Source organism: Eubalaena glacialis, chromosome 1, assembly GCF_028564815.1.
Source record: "Eubalaena glacialis isolate mEubGla1 chromosome 1, mEubGla1.1.hap2.+ XY, whole genome shotgun sequence".
Taxonomy (NCBI): Eukaryota; Metazoa; Chordata; class Mammalia; order Artiodactyla; family Balaenidae; genus Eubalaena; species Eubalaena glacialis.
The window spans coordinates 80,934,807-80,949,804 of NC_083716.1; the positions used below are offsets into that span (position 1 = coordinate 80,934,807).

The following is a 14,998-nucleotide window of genomic DNA, read 5'->3' on the forward strand; positions in this document are numbered from 1 at the left end:
ACATGGAGTGAAGCTCACCCACGGCTGTCTGCTCGCCCCCCCTGCTCCTGGGGGAGCAGAAATTCTGCCCTGAAGAACTGGAGGCAAAAACTGAGACAGGAACATCAGGTCCTGCAGCAGGGAGGGGCCCAAGGAGGCTCTGGCAGGAGCGTAGCGCTGCAGGGGGAAGGGAACGCCATTGTTCTAGGGAAGCTACGGAAACGTACCATAATGACCTCACGAGCCTGCTCCTGTGTGGTCAAGTGGCCCTTGGCGAAGCTCTTACCCAGGATCTCATTTGATCTTCAGGTCAGGGCTGAGATGGACAGCGGTCACCAAAGCTCAAAGGAACGATCTTCCCCGAGGTCTCCGAGTGAAAATGAGAGCTAACACCACGGGCACTCACGAAGCTGTGCTCTTCTAAGTTCTTTGAACATATTAATTCATTTAAGGTTCATAACAAGCCGAGGGAGGAGGCTCTCTCATCATTATTCTATAGATAGGAAGCAGAGAAACGCAGCGAGGCCACAGCCAGCTTGTGGCAGAGCTGGGGCCTGAACTCAGGGGTCCTCACTCAGGTTCCACACACTCGGCCTCTGCGGCCTGGATCCCAGCTGGCTCCTAGGTCCACCTCACTGGTTTTTGGCTCTCAAATGCCTTCTCTGCCTCACTGCCTGGCCCTGGGAAAAGGGCAGGCTGAGGGCCGGGAGTAAGTGAATTGTCCTGGCTGGCCACAGTAGGGACTGCTTCAAAATGTACGGTTTCTTCGTGATGACAAGACCCCCTTTTAGGCAGGACAGAAGCAGAGGAGCGGGAGTGGCAGACCTCTTCCAGGCATGGGCCAGGCCTCCGTTGTCTCACCATGAGGGTGGGAGCTGGGAGGCAGCATCTGTTGTCTCACCGTGGGGGTGGGAGCTGGGAGGCAGGCACTCTGGGCTATCACTCTCTTTGTTTCCTTCCCTCCAGAGCACAGACACGCCGCTGTCTACTGATGGAGTTCATCAGTCAGTGTGAGGGCGCGTTGCCTGAAGATGTGACTCTGTTCCCCCTCACCCTGAGGACAAGGCAGGGCCATCGCACGATGCAACAACATGCCGATCTCCATGGATTCCCGAAACACAGGTCAGTGCCCAGACACACAGTCATGGTGATTTGCTTGCTTCTGTTCTGAACTCAGAGTCCTAGAAGCCCTCATTCGGTTCCCTGGGACAGTCTTACGGGTGATATTAGCTGATGCTAAGAATCCTGTACCCATGAGTCTTTTCTGTAGTGTCATTTGCTGAATATGCAATCCAGTCCTTCCCACCCTGGCTTTGAGACGGTCCTTTGTTGGACGTGCAACTTCTGGCTTTTAACTTAAAATGGTTCTTCAGGCAAGCGTGGCAGGAAAGCAGAAGCCATCTGCTGAAGACAAGACTGAATGGCCTGGTTAAATTATTATGGTAACCAGCAATATCAGGATGAAGAGAAGAAATCGACTTTCGTGAGGTTTGATACAGAACTACTTCTCAGGGTTACCCCAGGGGCATGAGCACCGTGACATAGCCAGCCTTCCGACTCACCCTGTAAAGCACACAGACCCTAAATGTTTTTTTAATGTAACATTTTTTCATACTCTGCACATTCTGCATATACAAAATTAACCTCCGAAAGGTTGAACTTAACTTTTAGATTTTAGAGCTTTTCCTGCCCTGCGGGCTGGATAAGTAGGTCAGCAGGTCAGCTCTTCAGTGTTGCATTAATAAAAAATGTGGAGCTAATTAAATGTAAAGGATAGCACCATGCCTCTTATTCCTAGGGTCTCTTGCACGTGACTGCTGTGTCAGGTGACAGGTGAAGGAGCAAAAACCTCTGGCGCATTTGTTTATTCAGGAAGCATCAAGATGGTGTGGGTGTAAAACCACGTTGACAGCATTGATTTTTTCTGAGTTTAGTGTTTGATCATAAGAAAGACAATACCAAACAGGCTTGTCTGAAGAGACTGGCCCCTTGGCTGAGGCTGAATCCTAATTTCCTGGGAGTAAGACACAGGCACAAGGCCATGGACAAAGAGTGGACAGGGCATGTGAAGCCAGGCCTTTTAGGATATGGCACGAAGGGAGTAAGACTACGAAGAAAAGCAAGGAAATCATTAAAACTGAGGATCAAAGTGAACACCCGGGTGGGTCAGGGAGTTATGGCCACATCCGGGGCCAATGGTTTGCCCCCTTGAGTTGCAGACTCAGGCTTACGCACACACAGAGGATGTCTGAACATGGTGGTGTGTCTACTTCACCCACTGAGACATAGTAGTACACTGGCCCTACTTCCTAGGGCTCTTTATGCCCTACCTTTATAACGTCTCATACACATAATGTGACATTCTTTTAAGGTGCAAAACATGTTTGCATACAAAAACTTGAATCCCCACAAAATCTATGCAAGCCTAAGACACAGCCCTGACACTCACAGCCCTGATTCTCCCTGACACAAATGTCCTGCGCAAATCTGGTCCAGGAAAAACTCACCTTCAAGATGAGATGAGGAAAAGAATCTAGCAGAGGATCACTTTGGAGATCACTACATGAGAAAAGAAGTCAAGGCAACACAAATGGATGAGGAAGGACTGTTGCCACGAGGCCCATGAAAAGCACGACCAAACATCTTGTGTCAAGTGACACCAGATGATAGAGTCCCCTCTGCAAACAGGAGACACACGTGGAGACACAGAGATGAGGGGAAGAGGGCAGGACCTCAGAGATGAACCGTGACCTGGCAGAGCTCAGGGATGGAAAAGCCCTGCTCGGAAGTGATTTCCTCTGGGAGCAGGCAGTGGGGAAAAGAGGAGGGAGTCGCTACAAAGAGCCTCTTTCTCACCCTACTCGGTGTCTGAGCCCTCTGGACTGGTTCCCTTGCAGGAGGGCTCAGCAGTCTGCTCCAGTGGCTGGGAGGCCTGTTCTAGGACTGGTCTACCATGGAGAAGGCCTTCCTTAGGACAAGCTGTTCTCTCTCCCACCTTGACTCCCCACCAGCTGGTCCTAGATCTCTGCTTTTTAGGGCTTCATGAACCTCTGGGCTCCCTCTCATGGGTCTCCCACCCATGTTCCCAAGTCTAAGCTCCTTAAATCCCAAATCCTTGATCTCTCAGGTGCTACAGCCTTGATCCATAGGCTCATCGTCCCTGACCTCAGAGCCCTCTGCCTCCTGTCCAAAGTACCCGGGCCACCCCTTCTCCAGGACCCTTGAAACGCCACTTCTTTGTGTTCTGCCTCATTGCACCTGGGCATCTGAGCATTGAATTAGGGATGGGGGTGTGGGGACCTGGAAGTGATGCAGAAACAAGAGTTTAGTGTTGTATGTCATCACCATGGAAACACCTGGTCCTGTGATCTGGGTGCAGCTTCAGGGAGGTGGAACCAGAGACAGACCAGCAGGGGCGCCAGTCTCCACTCCACAAGTGTTTCTGAGTGGCTGTTCTCCTGCTAGGCCTCTTCTCTCCCCTGATCTCCTCGGAGCATTGGGTCCTTGGGAAGCATTGGGTTCCTGGGGCTCATTGAGGAACTGCGGAGCTCCAGGATTGAGGGGCTGCTCCACTGCAGGCTCAATGTATGGGAGACACAGAACAAGTATCAGATGAGGAGCCCATCACAGGTCACCCACAACTGACAAGGGCAGAATAAATGCCAGCTAAAGGAGACCATCAGGGGACCCTCAGAATTAAAGACAGGAGTGAGTGAGCTGAGGCCGTTCACTACTCATCAGAGAGGACCAGAGAGTGGAGAAGCAAGTCTTGGAATAAAAATGCAAGAAGAGGGCTGGGCGTACCGGAAGACCCACGTGGCCTGAGAACTCAGCACCGCTGACTCTGGCTTAGAAGAGGCCTAAGGCTTCAAGCTGTGGCGAGGGCAGGGCTTTTCATGAAATAACATCTGTTAAGAAGGACTGGGCGACTTAAAGGCTGTACTGCCCGAGGAGCCATGGCCTGGGCCAGTTTCTTGATGTGTGCAGGCAGCCAGTGCTTACTACCATTTTATTCTTGGAGCTCCACTCTCCTTAAGACATTGAGTGAATCAACAACGAACTCAGCCAAAGTTTAAAAATATCCGTACAGAAATGCAACAAGTGCTGGGACTTCCCTGGTGGTCCAGTGACTAAGGCTCTGTGCTCCCAATGCAGGGGGCCCAGTTTCGATCCCTGGTCAGGGAACTAGATCCCACATGCCGTCAACTAAAGATCCTGCACGCTGCAACTAGAAGATCCCGCCTGCTGCAACTAAGACCCAGCGCAGCCAAATAAATAAATAAATATTATAAAGAAAAGAAATGCAACAGGTGTTTAGAAAATGGCCAGATTGTGAAGAGAGGGCCAGAGCAACAGAGTTGCCTTTTTTTTTAAAAAATAAATTTATTTATTTATTTATTTTTTGGCTGCATTGGGTCTTCATTGCTGCACGCGGGCTTTCTCTAGTTGCGGCGAGCAGGGGCTACTCTTTGTTGCGGTGCACAGGCTTCCCATTGTGGTGGCTTCTCTTTGTTACAGAGCACGGGCTCTAGGTGTGTGGGCTTCAGTAGTTGAGGCTCACGGGCTACAGAGCTCAGGCTCAGTAGTTGTGGTGCACGGGCTTAGTTGCTCCAAAGCACGTGGGATCTTCCCGGACCAGGGCTCAAACCCGTGTCCCCTGCATCGGCAGGCGGATTCTTAACCGCTGTGCCACCAGGGAAGCCCCAGAGTTGCCTTTTTAAAAACCCACAAGGCTGGCATCCAAAAGCCAACTCCTGGAAGATATTCATAAAAATCTTTCCAGAAAAATCACATCTGAGTCAAGAAGGCTCTTTTGGCCTGCCTCCTGGAATTGGAGAAGTCCTTCACAACCTATCAGTGGTGTACCAAACTGGTTCTCTAGTTTCTGAATGTGCCGAGAATGGGCCTTTGCCTCCGCTAGGGAATCACCCACGAGGCCTCAAATAAAGTCAAGCCACGTGCAGAAGGCACAAACTGCACTCTCTGGGCCTGCAGAGGCGCACGGGGTAGGGGCAGCGGGAAGCACAGTGCTGGGATGTGCAGCAGCCAAGGCCTGAGATATGCAGAAAGGAAGAGGGAAATGAAAGGCACAAGAAAGTGCAGAGATAGAAAGGAACAAGCAAAAACCATCTGAGCAAGTAAAAACACACAAGGAGAGCAGTCAAGAACTGCAGGAAAAATGACAGAAAACCATGGACCACCTGGAACACAGGTAGGCGTCCTTGGTACCCAAGAGCCCCTGAACGCCTCACTCCCGCCCCCTAGTGGCTCCAGGGTAAGCTCTGGTCAAGGACAAGACAGAAGTGCCAACTCCAGGTGACTTTGCACAGAAGCACATCTTAAACTGAAGAGTTTCAAAGACCAAGCAGTTTAAAATCATTTCCAGGAAGACCTGGGCAGTGGGGTCTCAAGGCAACACCTCCTCTTTTTTTCATGGAATAGAATTTGGGCTCGAAGAGGGGTTTCCCCCAGGCCTCCTCTTAGGGATTGAGAACTTTAGTGTAAATGTAATTATTTTCAAGCATTTTTTTTCTAGAATTTATTGTGAAGTGAAAGTTTTATGAATCTCTGCCAAATATATCTTATGTTTAAGGTTCTTCCTATTTGTGTATCTGTGGCTTCGTGTGAAGAAAATTTTCAAAATTAAGTTTCATTGAAAAGTAAGAATAGGGAATTCCCTGGAGGTCTAGTGGTCAGGACTCTGTGCTTCCACTGCAGGAGGCAGGGGTTCGATCCCTGGTTGGGGAACTAAGATCCTGAAAGCTGCGTGGCAGGGCTAAATAAATAAATGGCTGTTGTTTAAAAAAAAAAAAAGAATACTTTTGTTTTTTATTTATTTTTTAATTAAAGTATAGTTGATTTACAATGTTGTGTTAGTTTCTGGTGTACAGCAGAATGATTCAGTTTTATATATATGTATTACTTCACTTAGTATGTATATATATGTATTCTTTTTCATGTTCTTTTCCATTATGGTTTATTATAGGGTATTGAATATAGTTCCCTGTGCTATACAGTAGGACTTTGTTGTTTATCTATTTTATACATAGTAGTTTGTATCTGCTAATCCCAAACTCCTAATTTATCCCTCGCCAACCCCTTTCCCCTTTGGTAACCTTAATGAGTTTGTTTTCTATGTCTGTGAGCCCGTTTCTGTTTTGTAAATAAGTTCATCTGTATCATACTTTATTTTATTTGGCCGCACCTGGCAGCTTGTGGGATCTTAGTTCCCTGACCAGGAATCAAACTCTTGCCCCCTGCAGTGGAAGCTCGGAGTCTTAACCACTGGACCCCCAGGGAAGTCCCTCAGTAAACACTTTTAGTCAACACGCTGCCCGTAAACTTGTGGTGTCCTGTAGTAGAATTCAGTTAGCAATGTTCTCAGAGTGTGTGGGAAGAAGGGTGAGTGGAAGCTGATTCCACCAGGCTGAGTGGAGAAGCATGGGGCGGGAGTGGAGGGCGTGAGACCTGATCGCCCTCCCCAGGCAGCGGCCGGTGGTCACTTCCCCAGCCACTCCCTCCGGCGCATGACCAGAAGCCTGTGGCGGCTGCCAAAACTCAGCCACCCAAGCCAGGTCCCATGTGCCACGGTGGTGCCCGATATCACCACCAGAGGGCGAGCGGGATTCAGCATTGTTTGGCATTGCTCTTGAGACAACAGAACAAACAACCTGGCTTCTGTTTCAGGACACCAATCTGTTTAGCTGAGTTGATTGCCGTGCGGCTGAACCCCCATTTACTAGAGTTAGGTTTTTTAAAAAATTCCCTCTGCTCTTCAGGGATATAATAAGGGGGTATTTCATCCTGGTGTGACTTTGCAGTGTGTGTTTGTGAGGAGGGCATGTGCCCTCTCCCTGTACACCCCCCTCACCCCAGCTTCCCGACCCTGAGCCTCTCTGGCACTCCTGATAGTGTAAGTGCAAGACCTGCACACTGACAACCACGATGCTGCCAAGGGAAACCAGCAAGGACCTGAGCAAATGGAGAGAGAGTTCGTGTTCATGGACTGGACGATGCAATATGATTAAGACGGCAATTCTCTCCAAAGTATCTATAGAGTCACTGCAGTCTTTTTCAAAAATCCCAGAAGCTTTTTACAGAAATTGGCAAGCTTATCCCCGAGGGCAAAAACAGCCAAAAGAATTTTGAAAAAGAACAAAGTTGGAGGATTTATGTTTCCCGACTTCAAAACTTACTGTAAAGCTTCAGTAAAAAACAAACAAACAAAAAACAGTATGGTGCTGGCATATGGATAGGCATATATATCAGTGGCACAGACTAGAGAGTCTGTTGCAGCAAAAATAGAAATGAAGTTTTCCCTCTCCTCAGAACAAGGAAAATAAAGGGAACAGTGAACAGGCTAGAGAAGAAACATAACCTGGCCTGAAAGAGTTAATCACTCCTAGTTTTTTTTTTTTTAAACTGTTACTAATCTGTAGTGTCTGTAACTAGATTTTACTTCACAAACCTAACCTATTTAACACTATGTGAATTACATCCTGCATTCCCTTATAGCAAATCACCCCTCCTAGCGTTTGCATTTCAGAAAAGAGGTCGCAGGCCGATAACCCAGAGACAAACGGACCCAGTTACGGGGCTGCCTGATGCCAGCTGTGACTGTTTTGAAATAATGCTGGAAGAAGAAGAATGTAAGACCTTCAGTACTTTATCATATACCCGGGACTGCGAGCCCCACATATAAAATCTCCGATTCCCGAAGCGGGGGTGGGCACAGTTCTTGAGGCGCCAGCCTGCTGTGTCTTCCCTTTTGCCTGGCAGAAAAATAAAGCCATCTCTCTCTTCCTCCAAAATCTCTGTCTCCGTATTCTGTTCGGCATCGGTGTACAGGGAAGCCGAGATTTCGGCAACAAAATGGGGGCTCGTTCGGGATCTGCTTGCGGGCAGGCGGCTCCGCAGGGCCCCTTGGCTTGATCGGAAGCTCGGGGATCTCTCTCCACGCCGGGCTTCTTCAGGAGAGCGTAGGGTTGGAGGATATCTCTGAGTCCAGGTCGCCAGGGACTCCCTGCCGCAGGGCTGTGCCCGGATCGCACCCCGCCCGCCGACTCGGCTGCGGAACTCCGAGGCTGCGGCGGAGAACGGGGGAAGAGGCTGACCTAGCAGCTGCCGAGGCTCCTTTTGCCTTGAGGACACCTTCTCTTCTCTTGCCCAAGCCGGCCTGGACTTCCACTCCGAGGAAACACTGAATATTGGAGGATCAGAAAGAGGGCGAACGGAAGTCTCGACACACCCGTCAGCACCTACGGTGAGTCTCCCGGAGTGCACACCGTGACCTTTGACCGTCCCCGTACGGGAACCTCAGTTCCAATTTGGGGATTTCCCTGCAAAGGGAGATTCTCATGTAAGGCGCCGCTTTGGGGCAATGGTCCAGGTCGAGTGGGACTCGGAAGTCACGTTTGGGCAGGTCTCCGCCGTATGTTTCTCTTTTTTCTTTTTGAGCATCCCTTTGCTCTTTCCTTTTACGGTTTATGTTTTATGTGTGACTTCCAGCTGGTGAGGTGAAGGTTCATGTTTTGATTTGAGCGCGCTAACATCTAACGTCTGTTACCAACCGCTGGAGCCAAAATGGGAAGCGCTTCCTCTAAGGTTCCACCCACACCTGGGAATCCTTAGGGAAAATTTTAAACGACTGGTCGACCTATAGCTATGATCCAGTGACAAAGAAAAATGGCCTCAAAATGGGTCTCCTACAGTTAGATCTTTATTGCCGCAGGATGGGAAAAATGGACTGAGGTTCCCTTATGTTCCGGACTTCATGCCCCTTTTATTATTATTATTTATTTATTTTTAAAAATTTATTTATTTATTTATTTATTTTTGTCTGTGTTGGGTCTTCGTTTCTGTGCGAGGGCTTTCTCTAGTTGCGGCAAGCGGGGGCCACTCTTTATCGCGGTGCGCGGGCCTCTCACTTTGGCGCGGCCTCTCTTGTTGCGGAGCACAGGCTCCAGACGCGCAGGCTCAATAATTGTGGCTCACGGGCCTAGTTGCTCCGCGGCATGTGGGGTCTTCCCAGACCAGGGCTCGAACCCGTGTCCCCTGCATTGGCAGGCAGATTCTCAACCACTGCGCCACCAGGAAAGCCCATGCCCCTTTTATTATAACCCTGCTCTAGGTGGCTGCATAATCATAAGCCTGAGGAATCAGAAAATCAAACAAACAACTCTCCGGACATTCTAAATGATCCTCTTCTAACTTCTCCCAACTCTGGAGGCGGGGCGGGAGGGCGGGAACCAAGCTTCCCCCACTCCTGCATTCTTCTGATCAAACCAAGACCCCACCTCCCCAGAGGGACAATCCCTGCTGGGACAACATTTTATCAGCCAGTCTGCCCCTGTTATCAGAGCCAATTTGAGCACTATCTGGTTTAAATTTTAGTTATGAAACCATGACCACAGAAAGAGAAAGGTGATTTTTGACAGTATGGCCACGATATTCTTTAGACTCTGGAGAAAATTGGTTAAAATAAAACTTTTCTTTTTTTCTTTTTTTAAATTATTATTTATTATTATTATCATCATTGGCTGTGTTGGGTCTTCATTGCTGCGCACAGGCTTTCTCCCTAGTTGTGGTGTGCGGGCATCTCACTGCGGTGGCTTCTTGTCTCAGAGCACGAGCTCTAGGCACATGGGCTTCAGTAGTTGTGGCACGTGGGCTCAGTAGTCGTGGCTCATGGGCTCTAGAACACAGGCTCAGTAGTTGTGGCGCACGGGCTTAGTTGCTCCGCGGCATGTGGGATCTTCCCAGACCAGGGCTCAAACCCGTGTCCCCTGCATTGGCAGGTGGATTCTTAACCACTGCACCACCAGGGAAGTCCCTAAAACTTTTCTTAAAATTGCAAAACGAGTTCTTTTTGCATGTGCAATTAGAAAAAACTGGCTTATTAAAATAGTTTTCTTCAAAATTCTGACCCTGAGAGAACAAAAATATGCCTAGGACAAAGCTTGAAGTTAAGTCTTATCATGTCCTTGAGCTATAAACACAGCTCACCTTGCCTGAGACTTCAGCCTTGGGTTAATTAGTAGAACTTCAAACTAAGAGAAAAAAAAAAAAAAAAAGAGGCAAAGAGACATTTTATTTTATTTTATTTTAAATTTAATTAATTTATTTATTTTTGGCTGCGTTGGGTCTTTGTTGCTGTGCATGGGCTTTCTCTAGTTGCGGCGAGCGGGGGCTACTCTTTGTTGAGGTGTGCGGGCTTCTCATTGTGGTGGCTTCTCTTGTTTCAAAGCACAGGCTCCAGGCACACGGGCTTCAGTAGTTGTAGCATGTGGGCTCAGTAGTTGTGGCTCATGGGCTCTAGAGCACGGGCTTAGTAGTTGTGGCTCACGGGCTTAGTTGCTCCGCGGCATGTGGGATCTTCCCAGACTAGGGCTCGAACCCGTGTCCCCTGCATTGGCAGGCGGATTCTTAACCACTGCACCACCAGGGAAGCCCCCAAAGAGACATTTTAAATCTCAAGTGGAAACTATGAGATCTCTGTCTGTCTGGATATATGTGTATGTCTCAGTATGTGTTTTTGTCTTTGGATAATATTGCTGAGGTTAATTTGTAAATGAGCTCTATTTAATTGGCTTAAAAGAAAAGCAAGTGCTTACAAATCAAACAATTCTAAACCCAAGAAAAACTAAGCTAAATAAATTTCAGGTTCATGTGAACTGGGAAATATTCAATATTAAATTAATACCTGGTATTAATGTTTAAGTTTGTTGATCTAATTAATATAGACATGTCTTTGGACTCATCAGCATTAAGTATAATACTTTCATTGTGCCTAGGTTTAATATAAACTAAATAAGATCTTATTATATCTGTTACAAATTTGTCAGCAATGAAAATAACTTGATGTGAAGAAACTTTTAAGAAAAAAAAAATTGCAAATGAGATAAGAGCTTTGGGTGAACTTTTTAAGAATAATTATGTTTTAGGAATATTTACTTAAGAATGATCTCTCCAGATATTCAACAACTTGAAAATTTAGAGTTGTGCTAAATTAAATTAAAGGTTGGAAGTTTATTAAATAACTAGGCCATTTCCAAATAAAATAAGATACTGAAACATTAATTACTGAACAGTGGTTTCCTTTTAAAGAGAAACAAACGGTTTAGAAATATTAAAAATTGTGTTTGGTGCCACACTGAGATATTTTCTATAAGAAAGCACATTCTAGGGAGGGTGGGAAGGAGGCGCAAGAGGGAGGGGATATGGGGATATATGTATACATATAGCTGATTCACTTTGTTATACAGCAGAAACTATCACAACATTGTAAAGCAATTATACTCCAATAAAGATGTTAAAAAAAAAAAGCAAGCACATTCTTCAAAAATTATTATTTGGATGTATGTTTACTAATCTACAGAGTGCTGATATAAAGGACAGTTCATGGTTGCTTAAGGAAAGTAGGATGTGTGTTTTTAGTAAAGAAACTATGAGGAATGGAATTGCATTTTATTAAGGGAAAAGGAAGTAGGTCTGACTTACAGGTGACTGTTTCTGAATGGGAAAATAAAGTGATGGATACAGAAAGTGATAAAAAAAGGTTTGTGGAAAGTGGACCCTGAGAAAAGAGGTTTATGCATGGTACAAGGTTTCTTAAGATGTTGAACTGCCTTGAATGACAGATTTTAAGCTTCTTTACCTTTTAAGTGATCAGTTCGATATTTGCCTTTAAAATCTTTTATTGTTACTTTGCTTAAGTGAATAACTATTGTTTCACAGTGAGGTATGATCTTATCTGACTGAGTGTTCTAAACCCTTTTGATATTTTTGATCAAACTTCCCAAATCAAATTGTAATGAAGTTTCTTTGACCTCTAGCTAACTTTGGGGTGCTTCAAAGGGCCCGTGAAACAGCCCAAAGAGAGATATTACACTAATTAGGTTCTTTTGGTATGTTAAAAGCACATGGGAAGTATTTTCAAATGTGTAATAAATCTTCTTAGGTTATATTGTATGGTAATTGTTACTAATATAGATATTCTAGAAATTACATGGAGTTTCAAAAAATTCTGATTATGTTCTGGTAAAATGTTATCAGTCATAATTCTAGTTATTATCTTAAGTGTCGTATGTCACAACAGTAAGTTACCTTGTTAATTACATTGTAATCAGATTTTAAACTTGCCTTAAGTCTCTTGTCATTATAGACACTTACGGTTTCACTCTGGTGCCTTTGCAAAAATGCTTCCTCTTACAGAAGATTTATAAAAAGGACTTTTGGATAAATACAAGTTTCTGACTTTCAGACCATAATGCTAAACTGGATATAAAGAAGCTCTTCTCCTCAAGCTACTTAGGGTTTACAACAATTTGGTAATTTACACCTATGGGTAAAATTAAAACATTTATCTTTTCTCTCTATCTGCTCCCTCCAGAGATTGGAAGCTCTTAGGTCCCCAGCAGCTTTATCGGGTAAATTAGGAAGGCTACCTCACTAACAAGTACAGAAATCTCAAGGTATTTTCAGGACCTTGAAAAGGAGGAATTCACCTAGATCTGGTAAGCGAAATCTGTGACAAGCCCTTGGTGTGACTTTCCTGAGAGGTCTTTTAAAAGTTCAGTGTGAGACTCCGTATAAAAGTTTCAGCAAACAAAAAGCCTATATGATCAATTACAGTTATATAAATCATCAGGCCAAGTTTATCGAGACCAGACTGAAATTTGGTTCTCTCTCTCTGTTAAGAGAACAAAGTTTTCTTGGAACGCTGCTTTTTAAATTAATTAATCAATTAATTAAATTATTTATTTATTTATGGCTGCGTTGGGTCTTCCTTGCTGCACGCGGGCTTTATTTAGTTGCGGCGAGCAGGGCTACTCTTCATTGCGGTGCAACGGGCTTCTCATTGCGGTGGCTTCTCTTGTTGCGGAGCATGGGCTCTAGGCGCATGGGCTTCAGTAGTTGTGGCACGCGGGCTCAGTAGTTGTGGCTTGTGGGCTCTAGAGCGCAGGCTCAGTAGTTGTGGCGCACGGGCTTAGTTGCTCCGCGGCATGTGGGATCTTCCCGGGCCAGGGCTCGAACCCGTGAGCCCTCCATTGGTGGGCGTATTCGTAACCACTGCGCTGCCAGGGAAGCCCTGGAATGCTGCTTTAATAACTGACTATGTAACTTTCTTTGCCTTTAAGTGATTTACATTTGCTTTTAAAATCTTTTGTTACTTTGGTAAAGTAAATAAGTATTATTTCACAATGATGTATGAAGATTATGGCACGTGTAGATAAAGTTCATTCTGCTTCTACAAAAATTAACCCCTCAGTGTCAGACTTTTGTCATCCTGATGTCCTTAAAACATGACAACAGTCTACTCCTAAATCAGGGAATTTAAAATGGGTAAACAATAGCTGTCAATCAAACAGTAAGGGCTATGGGAAATCCAAGACGGCTTCTTGGCTTTTTCCGGCTCCCTGACAAACCTCATTTTTTATTTGATGGGCTTTATAGCCTTCCCTGGCTGCAGGGTTAATGCCCTCACAATGAAGGAAAAAAAATATGTTTTACTGAAAATTAAATTCGTTTTGTTAATTAAGGTCTGTGTTTACCAAGACTCACTTCCCAGATAGTTCCTTGCTGTTATGTTATATTGCTAAAAAGTTTAATTGAATTATTAAAGGACACTCTAAGTTTGTTTCTAAAGTTTATCTCAGTAATCTATTTTTGGATGAAGATCAGATGCCCCAAGACCTACAACCAGGGGATTATACATACGTAAAAGACATAATTTAAAGGACTGTCTCCAAACTGGATGGAAGGACCCTTATCAGGTTCTCTTAACTAGCTCATACACAGTGAAACTAAAGGGAATTAGCTCTTGGATTAATTTCCACTCACAAAGGGCCCCTGCACTGGTCTGGCCTATAGAGAGGACGGCTGACCTCAAAATTACCTTAAAACAACGCTGAAACAGAGGAGAAACTACACTCACGCCAGGATGAGAAAAAGACAACATCAGAAGTAGACCACTTACCCAACCAAGATCCTGGACCTGACTCATATGCTCATTTATAATGCTTTCTTGACTTCTTGGACTTTTGCATATGAATCAAATGTTTTTCTATCATAGGCACGATCCTATGCTAGTTTTAAAAATCAATCCAGTTGTTGGGTTTGTGGCCAATTACCTATGTCTAGTACTTCTGGGTTACCTGAGTGGATTTTTCCTCTCCAAGGCTGTAATTGGTTGACTCTTAGGAAATTTATCTTAAAAGGAAAATTATAGTCATGTTCAGGCCACTATTGATATTACTAGATGAGATCCCCTCACCTGACCAATTAATAATACGTGCTCTGACCCTGACCATAAATATCAATTTTCCTCTATTACTCAAAGTTAAGTCAGAGCAACAAGCAAAATTTCAGCCAAAGAATAAAACCTCCCACAATTATGGTATGGATTTATGTAATTAACACCAGGCTATGGTAATTTAAGGTTAAAGGCTCCTCTATGCTGGGAACAATTAAATCATACTAAGGATAATCAGTCTAGTAACACTAGGAAACTGGGCTGAGTACTTTATGGACAATGCCAGTATATAATTTCCCTGAAGAATAGGGACTGGTACAGAACAGACTAAGTCAGACGACCTGGGATATACTGGGCTGCACCTAATGGAAGTTCTTGGCTTAATTCTTACTTATGTCTTTATTAATACTGCCAGCTATGTTATTTGTATTTTGCCTATTTCAAAAAAATTATTGTTTCTTACGTTACCAAATGTGTGACTGAGCCTCTGATAAAAAGATGATATATAGTTCCATATGAGATCAATGATTGCAATAGTCTAACTCTAGATATGAGAAGAAGCAACAAGAGGGAATATTTTCCTGGACCATAAGAGACTGGGAAGACAGGTGGTTCAGAGACTTTTGGATACTAGTAAAGGCTAGTCCAGTAATAGCACATGGAGTGGCCTATCAGCAAAATCTTTGCCAGACCTGGGAATGAGCATTCCTAGCACCGTGGGACAAAATGGTCACGAAGTGCCCCAAACCATGGTTGAAATTATGA

The 14,998-nt window shown here is 45.1% G+C and overlaps 1 long non-coding RNA gene across 1 annotated transcript in view; it reads left to right on the plus strand.

Moving 5' to 3' along the window:
* LOC133085030 (uncharacterized) overlaps positions 1-7,778 on the plus strand; it is a 29,356-nt gene extending 21,578 nt beyond the window's left edge. Inside the window, exons 2-3 of the long non-coding RNA XR_009699517.1 lie at positions 946-1,101; positions 7,526-7,778. This is a non-coding gene — a long non-coding RNA (uncharacterized LOC133085030). The remainder of the gene's footprint in view (positions 1-945; positions 1,102-7,525) is intronic.
* The last annotated feature ends 7,220 nt before the right edge of the window (positions 7,779-14,998 follow it).